The sequence below is a fragment of the Homalodisca vitripennis genome, chromosome 7, assembly GCF_021130785.1.
Source record: "Homalodisca vitripennis isolate AUS2020 chromosome 7, UT_GWSS_2.1, whole genome shotgun sequence".
Lineage (NCBI taxonomy): Eukaryota > Metazoa > Arthropoda > Insecta > Hemiptera > Cicadellidae > Homalodisca > Homalodisca vitripennis.
Genome location: NC_060213.1, coordinates 7215612 through 7229493, shown reverse-complemented (window position 1 = coordinate 7229493; position 13882 = coordinate 7215612). Strand labels below are relative to the sequence as shown.

Here is a 13882-nt window from a genome sequence, read left to right as displayed (position 1 = left end):
CATAATATAAATAATATCCTTAATTTCCTTGGTAATTGATTAAAATATTTTGGCCCTAAATAGAGATACGATTGTCTAAAAATTGATTTGTTTACTTTAGGCGTTTTAAAAAGTCTTTTGTTGATGCTTCTTGTTCCATGAAGCTTATGGAATAAAGCTTCTAAATACATTGGTTTAGAAACGAGCCTTCTCTGTAGAGGTTAAAAAGATTTGTATTTTATCTATAAAAATGAAATGACAAAAGATTATGAAATATAAAGTAAAATAGATTTCGGAAAGAACTTAATATCTTCTATTGGAACAAAAGTCGTAACTCGATTGCTCGACGGTGGAGGTAAAATGAAGGTGTGAGAACATTTCCGTTACTAGCGATTGGGTAGAGGAGGTCGGAACAAATAGGGTCACTTCTTCTCAACTTGTTACTGGGGATAACAAAAATCAAACTCAATTGAAATAAACTGAGGGGTGGTGGGGGCAGGGGTGGCGATTGCGCGGCGCCGCGACGGCGAGACGGGGGCGGCAGTTCCGCAGTAGAGCGCGCCCCTAGAGGTCGTGGTTGTATTGGCTGTCGCGACACGACAACGCGCGTGGTGAGGCCTATCTATTACCTCGTATTTTAGTTAAAAATAAAACAAAATTTCAATAAATTTTATTTAAAAATCCGATTTTATTTCGTGATTCGGTTCGATATTTTTCATTACAACATTTTCCACTTCGAAAATAGTGTTGCTGGTGCAAACGTTATAAGTAACGAACTTTTTTGAGCAGTATTACTAGAGAAAGTAAGTAAACTGTGGTGTCTTCAAGTAAATTAGGATTTAGGATTATTAATCTTTCTATATTTAGTTTAAAATAGTTTTTAATGAAATGGTAAATTTCATTAGGCACACAAGGTATAAGCCTTAATTGTTATCAGTGAAGCCATCTGATAATTAATTAATTGTAAATCATATAAAGTTTATTTTTTTACTTCTGTGTTACTTCAATTTAGAATGTATATGATCCTATACTGCAATACGAGTCAATACTGCACAATTGGTTTTGCCTGAAAATTCAATTAATTTCGAATAAATGCGTTTTATAAGAAATCATTAACTTTTAGAAATATGTAAAAATTATAACATTGTGCATGGGTAAAAATTTTAGAAACGGGAAATTTAGGACAACCAATAAAATAGTAAAAATAACCAAAAGTTCACTCGCGTTAATTATTTGGTTTTATCGGTCGAATAAATAATATTCTAGAAAGGTGAAAATCAGAGTGAACTTTGATCACTGGGTACTCTAAATTTGTGTAACAATCTAAAACAGATTGCCTGTTAAAACGCTTTTTAAGTTTGATAATTTTATGTAACCTATACCTATTTACAAAACATTATTTATTCAGAAATAGTGTACATTTACAAATTGTATCTACTGACATGGTAGACATGGAAAAATACCTAATGAAATTAATACTGTAGTATTCATTATAGTTCACGCTGCGAGTAGAGTAGCAAAATATGGTATGGGAAGTTCGACCCTCTTTGACGTTTTCTTAAGAAGTTACAAAATGTAGTGGGGGGGGGGGGGGAATTGGAGAATAGAATCCACACCATACTTTACGATGGCATACAACTGAAAAATACTTTAATTATGTCAACCTTTGACGGACAAGTAAGTGTTTGTAAATTAACATTAAAAACGTTAAATTGATATCATTAGATGTCGACAAGAACATACGATAATAAAACGTGATAACAGTGAAATTGAATCTATTTGCCCTAATCATTATCGGAGGCTATCACTCGGGGAGCTCGAACAATTCTTTCTTTCTGTCTATCTGTCTACATACTATCTCGAGAATCAACAGACCTATAAACTTGAAACATAAGTTTTTTTATAGCAAACATCGAGTTAGAGATAGTGCTTGTCAATTCATGGGATTTGTATGAGCTTTAATGAAAATTTTGTAAATTCCTCTTATGAGTAACAATTATAGAAACAAGAATATCGCCTAATACAAATAAATTTCAACACAGGAAATATGGGAATATATTATATGGGATAGTAATATTCTAGTAATATTCTATAGTAAAACTTGTAGGATAATGAAGTGTGCAATGGACTTGATATTTTGCATGCAACTTCAATAAAGTATGTTAAGCGAATACTCCAAGCTTATTAAATATAATCATCACATAAATCTTTATATAACAAATGTGAGCATCTCAGTTACACCGATGTTATGTAAAGTATTGGTACTATTCCAGTATACCACTATATAAAAATTCTATGTATGTGGCATTTTATAATTAAAAATGCTAATTTATGCACGGAAAATTAATAAATATTATCAAATAATTAATGTAGAGATTACTATAAAGTTTATGTTAAATTGTTAAGATCATTGGTTGATGTCTTATTTGAACCTATGAGACAATCTACCTCCGCTGGAATTCTAACAAATATTCGAGTGGTTAATAGTTTTCTTTTCTGTTTTAAGTAGTCTCCTTTCCCATGTTGGCACAATTGACATCGTGGTGACATTATCACCAAATGAGCTGTGGAAAAGTAAAGTTATGGCAAATAAATCAGCAGAGCTTTATAAGTGTTAGTAGTAACATCCAAGGTGTAAAGTATTTAATTGTTTTGAAATTAATTGGCTTTTGTTTGAACAAAAATTGATTCCTTGCATAGATAATATCTCTTTATGTGTTTTAACAGTTTACTGAGTTAGTGTCTATAGTTTTGTAACATGATTAGTTTGTCGTTAGTATAAATCCCATTTATGTAATAAACTACACCGGAACCATAACTGAAACCCCTCATACCGACGCCCAGGGGATGCTTAGCTTACGCTCCGCCAATAAACATGTTCACTCCCAAACACTAAAATATGTAGTGGCTGGATTGTTCATACAATATTTACAGATGAATTAAAATGTTAATCTGGACGCTGCCTGGAGCTTATCCTACACAGCAGCAGGTTGAGTAGGATGTAGGGACTACAGTATAATAAGCGCCCTCACACAAAGGAATGGGTACTTCAAAGGCATTGTTATCAAGAATGTATCTCGGCGGTGGTGGGCTTTAAAAGCCTTGTAAATGACCTCTCTTTGAGGAGAGAAAAGGTGGTATCTTGTATTACAATATTTTTGTACGCTCATATATAAAGAACAGTATAGCTTTATTGAGAAAACTATTTTGAAGAGATAATATTGCAGATTGTAACCTAGATAGAATTATTAGTCTTAAAGTCATAAAACCAATTATACACTAAGTCTGGTTTTGTAAAAGGTCTGTAATAAGACATTGAGAGCTAACGTAACATAGTATTGGTAATAAATTGGGCATGCATTTGATTGAGGGGTAAAGTTAATAAAGGCCAATTAATTAAGTTTGTAAATTAAATCTTAAAGTAATTAGGAGGTTAACAAAATCATGGCAGAATGGATTAATAAGGGTGTAAAGTGTATCATGCTGACCTATTGGCTGTTGGTTAATTTGGTAACCAAGGAGTTGTAATTTCAGGCCACTACATTTACCTAGTGGGTAGCAATTTCTTATATAATTCCCAATTTTCTTTTGCTACTTGAATAACTGAATTTTTACTTCTTGTAAAGTGAAAGCCTTTACGTAGGGTTGAAATTGTTATTAACTATACTAAGGGATAAGTTAGATTGTAAAAAATAAAAAAACATCTTACATTTGTTATTCCACTTAAGTTTCGGCATAAGTAGTAGGGTATTCTTGGAAATTTAATTATTACGCCTCAAAATACATTTTTCAATAGTTATAACGATTTTGACGTGACAACGTCATTAGGTTGCGGCTCGGAGTCACTCATGAAAAAGTGTAACGCCCGGTAACGTTACGATGCCCGTCCAGTGGGTCCGCCGCACGGCAATCCGCACGGGATAAAGCAGATAACTGTGAGTCCGCCGCACGCACGGATAAAGCAGATAAAGATAACTATGTTTATTCGTGAAAATGTGGAGTGCTTAGATTCCTGTCATTTACAAAAACTACAACAATAAAGGTAAATAATTGTACACTGATATTTCATTATCGTAAACTATGATTGATTGATTAATTGTTAGATTGACACAAAAGTTGAGAAACTGAGTTTATAGGTTATGTCATACTATTGACAAATGTTGATAGTGTTAAGTAAATTATTAGTTTAAATCACTCTGCAATCAATCGTAATTCAGTCGATTGAGAAGAAACAGCGCGTATTGCTAGTCAAACATTTAAAATAACAAATTATAACCTCTAACCTGTCTAACCTGTCATCGTGCGACCAAACGAACTAAACCGACCAATCACCGCGCGGAGTTAGAATTTAACTGTGTTTAGCAAGAATTTCAAATTCCAATTTTAGTAAATGTTTTATTCAACGCTTTACCATTTACAATAACAAATTTTAATTAATTTCAAATTATGTACAATGTTTTAGTAAACAAAATATATTTCTATAGTTAAAATTTGTGCAATTCTTATTTTCATTCAATTTGTTCCTATTGTGCAAATAATATTCATATCAATAATAATATATACCGAGAAAAAGACGTTGTCACGTAAAATCTTCGCCCGTAAAACCTACTTTACAGGCAACCGTAATTTTTTTTACTCGAAAAAATTCTTTTAAAAATTAGTAATTTCAACGTATGTATATATACATATACATATATATATATATATATATATATATATATATATATATATATATATATATATATACAAACACCAGGTGTTTCTAAAATAGGGTGCTAAGATTCTGGGTACAGATATGATATTTAAGAAAAAAAATCCTATAAATATAAGACGTAAATCGCTTAATAATCTACCTGTCTGTAATTTTTATGTTATAGTGTTTTCTAAGAAACAGTTATTATAAAGTTGAAATTATTAAGACTAGCTATACTTATAAGGACCTTTCAATTGAAAATAGTAAAGTATTATCTGAAATCAGTTAAAAATGAAGGCTTAAAAAAAATTACGTCATTTTATATAGAAATTGTGCTCTATAGTAATGAGCAGAAATTATAAAACTATAAAAATATTGTCCTATAACAAATGGAATTTCATTTGTTACTATTGCACCAAAAATAAAAAAAGATTTGTCTTGAGCCACTTACGTGCGACGTAAAACACAACTAATATTAAATAGGTTAATTAGAATAAATTCAAATAATATTCTAAAACAGACCACCGAATTATGCCACATGCAAAAACTAAAGTACAATATTAATAAGTAAGTGTATGTAATGAAAATGTATAAATTTCTTAGTATAACTAAAAAAATAAATAAAGCGTTTATTGTTCCTGAAATTATTTCCAGATGTATGATTATAGCAACAGGTGGTTGAGATTTAAATTGCCGTACTCTACTAGATGATGGAACATCGAATCCTTGAAAATTATTAGCTGTTATCAAGGAAACATGATTTTCCGACAATTTACCATAATTCAGTGAAATAAAAAATCAGCAACATCCTGGACCGATTGTATTACTTATGTTTTGATCTCTGAACGATTGAAAATGTTCGGTAAAATCCTACTTTCTTCACATTACTTCCATGGTCAAAAACACTTCAAACAAGGAGTTGCTGTGGTATTTTTTTAGGAATTTCATTAATTTTTAGCCATAGCGATAATGAAAATAATAGTTAACCCTAACAAGAACATATGTTTAGAAATTTTGAGGAAATATTTGACTTCCTACAAAAAAAAAAAAAAAAAAAACAAAAAAACAAACAAAAATTAGGAAGAGCTAAAATACAACCGAAATTACCAAATTATACCCAATATGGACATACAATCTCATATTAAACGAAGAACGTTTTTCAATTATGAAAACGGTAAATGTTGTAATATATTTATTTTCCTGTTTAGGCCAAGATAAAGAATCAAAAAGTGAAATAAATATTCTTCAGAAATTTTTAACTTTTTCATAGTTTAGCCTCTAATAAAACTTCCCGACTTTACTTGTCCTCGAATTATTTTATAGTAAAGTAAAAATAGCTTCAGTTCCAATCAAAAAGTAATAGAAACAAAAGTTGCCTTGGTTTAACTTCCTAAATAAAATTATGCGATGTAGATTGCATGGCCAAAAAATCAAAGAAACTTTTATCTGACACCCTTCTTTGTTTGGAACCATTTTTTTTACAGTTTTATAACATATGGACAGGTTTGAAATTTGATTTATTTTGATTGATACCACAGAAATCAAAACAGCGATTAGGGTGTGTAAAAATGGCAATAAAACGCACGCAAGCTTACAACGTACAATCGTTCAACAGTATAAGCCAAGGTATAATGTGAGATTGATTGCACGCAATCTGATAAATGTGAACTCTTTAGGATTTCGTGCCGTAGTTTGAAGGTTGAAATTTTTTCCACCTTACAATCGGAAGGGATATTGAAGAGTATTAAAAAGGGTAGATGTAAAGAGTCAACTTATGCTTAAGGCATGAATTTTATTCATTACCAAAGATAATTAAGGTAGTAGATATGTAAATAAGCATCAATATAGATTTGTGCCTCCATCGTATGTCTGTCGTATGAAATCCTTTTTCCACTGTGACATTCTTTGTCAACTATCAAATTCATAAGAACATAAAAATAATTTTCTTATATTCAAAATCTCTAATTAATACTTGTAAAATACATAATTTCAATGTGGCACTGTACACTAATACATCTATAATGGATCTGCTATAATCCTAATGAACTAAATTTCCCACAGAGAATCGATAGCCAAATGCTATAATATGTTGGACTTGGGATACAAGTTAGGAAGTGCATATTTCAATACTGACTGTGACCATAGCTCTTTTTTCACTACCATCGACGTATTGTATTGGCTCTCGTGCTTTTTATGTTTGATGAGGTCCTCTTACAAGCCAGCAGCTCTTGAGGATAACATGAATTGGGCTAAAAAGGAATGGTACCTTCTTAAAAAGTCTTTTCTTCTTTTTTACAATAAACATCTCTTAAATTAAGGAAAAATTGTCCAAAAGCCTGATATTTTGGAAATTTGGGCTTTGATTTGCATGATGAAATCAATTTTAAATGAATCAATCAATCAACAGAAATGTTATTAAAAAAACTTAAAACTTACAAAATTACTTTACACAATACATATTAACTTAATGAAAAATTAAATGTAAATGTTATAATATTGATTATCTGTCAGTATAAATATAAAAATGTTTATTTAATAAAACAAAAATAAATGGATAAACTATTTATGCACATTGAATGAAACGAGATTAAAATAAACATTGGTGGAAATCAATTAAGGAAATAATCCCAAGGTTTGATGAATGAGTGGGCGGATGATAGGCAGGGGGAGGCAGTAAATCATACCATGGGGGAGGGATCAAGTTCATACTAAGTCACATTCAGCTACAATTAGGGTCTCAGCTTTCTCAGGTCGAATTTCCAATAGCAAATTGTAAAATTTATGCTTAAATATGAATATTTAAAATGGTTAAAGTTTTTACATATGTTTCTAAATAGTAATAGTTTTAGTTGCCCATAATAGATTTCCTTCAGTCATCTTTACTGTCACGAAGAACCATTTCACTGGTCATGTAAATACTAATTTCGAAAAAGACCTGAAAACGAACCAACATTAAGGTAATAAAAGTGTAAAAGTGAAAGTGTATGTAAGAGCTTCGTCGTTGACAATACATTTAATTGCATTATATGGGAATGGATGAAATATTTAGTCAAATTCAAACTGTGAATAATCTTTTTATTGTGTACTGGAATAGAAAACGTCTGATAAATTTAATAAATCCAAATTCTTTAAAAATTTCTTAGTTATGTACATATGTATGTGTTTTATAATGTATATAATGGTTCCAATAAAGTGTAACATCACGTAATTGGTTATTTGTTCAGCTTTGCAGTCCATTGAAAAATGATAGAAGTCCAAAAAGTAACATAGTTTAGTCTCATTGAAGTCAGTACCCATCTGTTGTAGTGCACGAAATTGAATTATTTGCCTCTAATGCCAATATATATGACACAAATATTTTTAGAATGAACTAAAATCATTTATGACTCAGGTGGAATGATTAATATCGATCCACGACCGGATTAAACCTTATGAACCTCATTAAACCGGTATGGTTATACCTGGAACCATACAAGTTATTTTCAAATGTGTGATTGTAGGATTATTTTATAATGAAACGATAAAAGGATTTCGGACATTTGCCATCGGTGCTCGGGTTTGCATCCTGTGCAGTGAAAAACATCTGGACTGTACTACAGGCAGCTTTTGGGTATATTTAAACCCTTTTCTTTCCCGTTTTTCTGTTATTTATTTTCGTGTGTATTATTACCCCCCCCCCCACGCAGGATAGATTCCAATCCTCGAAACGCCGTGTTACACCTTTTATAACATATAACGAAATGAAATATGTCTTTATTAGAAGCGAAGTTAGGACTATAAAGTCCTCTCTACCACTTAACCTCTTAAAAAAATTAAACTAAAATACATATACATTTATAACTAAAAATAAATTTATTTACATTATATATTAAATGAAACTTAGCTAAAAAAACAAACATCTATAATTAATTTAACTTTATACATATTTACAATACTATAGCAAGACACACACGAATTCATTCAACTTGCATTCAATTGCCTTAAGTACCACATTCCAAAGCCGCCAACCACTATAACCCCCTGAACCCCCAGCATGAAGGCCCTGACCCTCTACCCCAAGCGAGCCCGCTTAACGATGGCAAATGTCCACAATCCTGTTATCATTTCAATCCTTCTATCGTCAATAACTAACTTTAAACAAAAAGTATCATACATTTTCTATGTCAATTTATAGTCTCGGGGAATGGGACCGAGATAGGTGGGCAGTGGAACCTTGGCACAAGCAACTCTACTAGGTGTTTAGTAAAGTAAAGAATGCCATGACTAACTTGGTGATTGGAACTAAGAAGCTCAAAAACTAAGAAGGATAACTTCCGAACCACCACTAAATGCCAGTTTGGCGGGCTGTTTGTAAAGACAGGATCGCTCAGCTACCATCAATCCAAACTTCAGCCATTCGTAGCTGTTTGATTCTTTATTCTCGCCATAATATTCATTGTACTGCACCATTGGGAATTATACTCGAAAATCTTTAACGCTTGGATAAAACAATAGGAATATTTCATAATTTATGAGTTATTACAAAAGAAGTGATGTAACTATAAATGTTTCGTTAAAACCCATTAGGTTACGGATTTTCTAAATTAGTTTTCAAAGTAAACTACTCCTAGACTATTCAGAAAATGGATATTGAGTTTTTTTTAATAACTCAGGAGCGAAGGGAATTCCATTCTGAGACACAACACTGTTTTGTGGAGATGCCTTGCATAATAAAGGAGTTGTAATAATTAAATTATACAGGAAGAATGTGTAAAGGAAACATTTGGTAATTTCCAAGTAACTGGAAATGTTTGAAAGCAACAAAGGCTAATTAAGTTCAAGATTGAACTGGTACTGAATATGTCTTTGATAATGTTAAATATTTTAACAACTCCCTTAAAACCTAAACGCTTACCGTTGAAAGTCTTTACAGAGAGAACTGTCCTGATATTAAATATTTTCATATCATAAATATTTGGAAATTAATTTAATAATGAACTCAATATCTGTTCTCTTTTAAATTTAACTTTTATAATAACACATACTTTAATACTTCCATGAATAACTAAAATTACAACAAGAGAGCCAATTAAATATTGTTCTTGAAAAACAATTCTTTTATTCTTGTATAATAGAGAGGGAGAACTTTGAAAATGTTTTTTATTTTATTTATTTTTTTTACAAAATTTAACATGTTGTTTTATATATTAATGGAAACCACATTAAATATACTAGCAAATGACATCTCTTTCAGGCCTATACGTCTCTTAGAGCAATTTTTAGAAATACTGCTTATGTATTTTTGGTGAGTTTTTGATAAAATTACACTTCTTTGTCTCAAACCTGACTATAATTACTATAAATTTTAACCAAATCTAAAATAGTGATTTAATTGAATGTAATGGTCTAATATAGTACATGATGGCTCCGGATGGTAAATGATTATCAGATACGAAAACGTAATTAATACATATTTATTAATTTTAAAGCTTGAATTTCATTAAAACTCTTAATACCTCAATAGTACAACTAAACAAGTTTTAAAAATTTGTTAAATAAAAAGTTTTTATCATAGGTTTTATGTTAACAAAAATATGAAATGCCTAAATATAAAATATGTATGTAATAGTATATATTTGTAATACTATATGTAGTTATATAGTTTACATATTTAATAACTAAAACATTTTAAAAGTATAAAAGTTTAGTATAAAAACAGAATTGAAAACTAAGTTTAAAAATTTAAATGTAAAACATAAGCTTTAATGTATAAACTATTTTATTAAATATTAACTATATAATTAAATTTCACATTAATTATGTATAAACGAGAATTTACAATAAGCATGTGTAAACGTATAGTTTCGAAACAGCTTTTACTAAAGTCTCAATTTATATATGTATATAATTTATGTTTATACAAATAATTTTTTTAAACCAAATGTTTATATAAATTAATATGTTAAAACTTATCAAACTAATTAGAGTTCCGTTTATTCGCGCAAAGACATTTTCTTAATTTAAAGCGCGTTTTCTCTCTGCTCATCGGGTAACTAATTTCATTTCGGAAGTTTATAGGAATAATTGGGAAAAATACACAAAGCCAGTAACTGTCCTTTTAACTCCTGAGAATCGAGCTCCACCACGAGAAACAATGGCAAACTGGCTTAATTGGTGCCGACATTGTTGTTAAGTCAGTATTCTACAGTTCTGAGACCTGTACGAATCGTGTTGCTTCTGTAACTATTTCGGTCTAGTGTTCATATGTACTTTGTGTTTGAAACACGGTTTCATCAGACGGTTTGCATGGGCTAAATGAAAGCTATGACTAATGAACAACTTTAAATTATATTTCTTGTGGAGATTTCGAATCACGAAACAAACCCATTTTACAAAAGAGCCAAAAAACGTATATAGTATACAGGGTTGGTGAAAAGTCCCGGTCAAATTAAAGGTCTTTATTAGTAGAATAAAATTCCGAGTTTTTATAATTAGTATTTTTTCACACCTTTATCGTTACTAAATTGTGGATTTCTATAATATTTTTTAACCGTTACAGATTGAGCTATACAAGTTGGTACACTGTTATTGGGCATAAGCAATATTTTACTACAATTTCAATGAACCGCTACCACTTCAGGGGGACGGCCCACAAGGAGTCGGATGAAAATCTTAAATAGAAGCATAGTTTGATATGCACATCAAACTAAAGGTCTTTATTATTAGAATAAAACGGCGAGTTCTTATAATTAGTATTTTTTCCACACCTTTATAGTTAGTAAAATTGTGGACCTCTATAATATTTCTCCTGAAAATAAAACTTTATTTGTGATCAAGCCCTTATATACACACCGGTAAACTGAGCATTTTCCCAGAGCGCCATTTGAGGAACGACGAGGACTTCGAGTAGTTTTTGCATGTGTGAGGGTGCTGGGTGCGTACGTAGTCTCGATATTACGAATCCTCAGATACCCTAACGAATCATGTATGTACAGTAGATGACTGAAATTGGTTTCTTGGAATTCAAAACGTCTTTCAAGGAGAAACGAGGTCCACCACCTCACCTTTGATTACGAAGTGACGTTATCATTATCCAGGAACTCAACTTCAACCTCAACACCGATGCTCTTATCTCCTATTAGGTGTGCAGAATTAATAGGGCATAATTTCGCCTTTATGGTAACGGGCGCCCTATAGGTGGCATGGCTATCTTGGCCGAAGTTTGACCCATCGGGACACTTGAATCAACAGCTGTTGTGATACAGTTGAAGGGAGCTGGGGTGACCATCATATAGGCCTATACAACACCGAACTCAGCATTCACTGTCACTGAGATGACCCACTTGCCAACCAATAAGTGCACAAGGTATTTCGGACGCCCTTGACTTGTCACCGTCACGAAATCACACACATGACGTCATGAAAAAGTACCACAGTCTTATGATAGGAGGACCTTCCCCGGTGGCAGCCACACTCACTCTTATCAGCAGGTAAACATCTACACGAACGAAGACTGTTAACAGCCTTGAGTGAATGATCTGTCTCTGGCCCTCCTAGACGCACCAAAGCCTCCTTAATTCACAAAATTAGATTCGAGCTGGTCAGGAAAAGAAGGATACGACGTACCTGTCCGACCACCGGTAGCATAGAGGCTAAAACAGCCTTCAACGAGCAATTGTACCCGTTAAAGAAGCTGCTGGATGACCATGGAACCAAATACTGGGAATCCTATTTAGGAGTCAGGAGTCAATTAGGATGGCTTAGCATAAAAAGCAGCTATAACTAAAAAAAAAAACATATAAGAAAATGTAAAGTCAGAGTCCCATCTTTTGTATAAACCAAAGGAGCATTCCTATTCATTCAAGGATAAGGTTTTCGGAGGAGTTCACAGAAACAATGGAAGATCAATTGTAGACCCACGTGGACATTTATGATGTAAGAACAGAAGTTCGCGTGGAGCATTTCATGAAAGTATATTTTGACGGCCAATCCGATGAAGATATCCCCAATTCACTTTTTAAAAAGTACGGGCCTTGGTCATGAAAGTAAAGCCACACATACACCGAGGTTTGATTGTATTGGAGCCATTACCCTGGTTTGTTGCCTCTGATGTCTGCTGGACTGTATCCTCGCCATATTTAATTCAGAACTTAACCAAGAGGTTTGCCATCCATCTGAGAAAAATCACATATATCCTGATCTACAAAGTAGAATAATTCCCCATTCCCACCCCAAGTTACAGACCAATATCTTTTCTGCCTACAATTTAAAATGTTGAAAAAAGTATTTTCCTTAACCGGAATATATATTTACATTCAGGAAAACATCACACCGGCATAATTTGGGTTGCGTAAAGCCCATTTAACCATACTAAAACCATCGAGGATGTTCTCTAAGTTGTGGACGAGACAAATATGAAAAAAATCACTGTTGCCATCTTACTGAATGTCATTTAGGCGTCTGATAGAGTATAGCCAAAGACTTACTATTTAAGCTTAGTGAGTCCCCTTCTCACAATCAATGGTACTCCTGGCTCGGTCATAATTGGTGGAACGAGTATTCCGCGCATGCCTTGACGTGGAAATATTAAAAATTCCCCCAATACATGCAGGAGTTGCTCAGCACAGTTTTTGACCCGTTTTTGTATCTCCTATGTACAAATAACATGCCCACAATACCGGGCTTCAGATTATACCTTGTGCTGATGACGCAATGTTACATGTCAGTAGTAGTCATCCAGTCCGAGCTGCTCGCCTGATTGAGGAACAGGCAGACACTCTAACACCTTGGTTGGAAAAATGACGCGTTTGCATGATCACAGAAAGGTACAATGCCATTGTCTTAAAATAATTAGATGATGACGCTGGCAAAAACACCTCTTGCCTTTTTGAATGGTGCACCAATAATACTTCGATACTTGGGTGTTACACAAACGAAGAGCTGAACTTTATGGAACACTAAAGAAAGATGGCAGTCGAGACGCGTACGATCACTCGCCTAGTACAGTCACTTCTGGCAAGAATTGCTCACCGTCTAGTTTGTGTACCCGCTTAGTCTGGCGTTGAGGTGTGGCCGTATTTGTTGTTGTTTGCGTCCTCTCATCAACCATTATTTAACCTTACCTACCCTTCTCTTTGTCTTGTGTAGCTTTTGTCTGTTTTGGAATATGCTATAATAAGTAAAAATGCTGAATACAAAGGACGCGCTGCTAATAGAACGATCAACTTGAAC

At 32.7% G+C, this 13882-nt stretch overlaps 1 protein-coding gene across 1 annotated transcript in view; it reads left to right on the top strand.

Annotated features, from left to right (window-relative positions):
• The first annotated feature begins 540 nt into the window (after positions 1-540).
• Positions 541-13882, top strand: part of LOC124366917 (chaoptin-like) — a 40884-nt gene continuing 27542 nt past the window's right edge. The window contains exon 1 of the mRNA XM_046823519.1: positions 541-782. The gene's annotated coding sequence lies outside the window, so the exon portion shown is untranslated. The remainder of the gene's footprint in view (positions 783-13882) is intronic.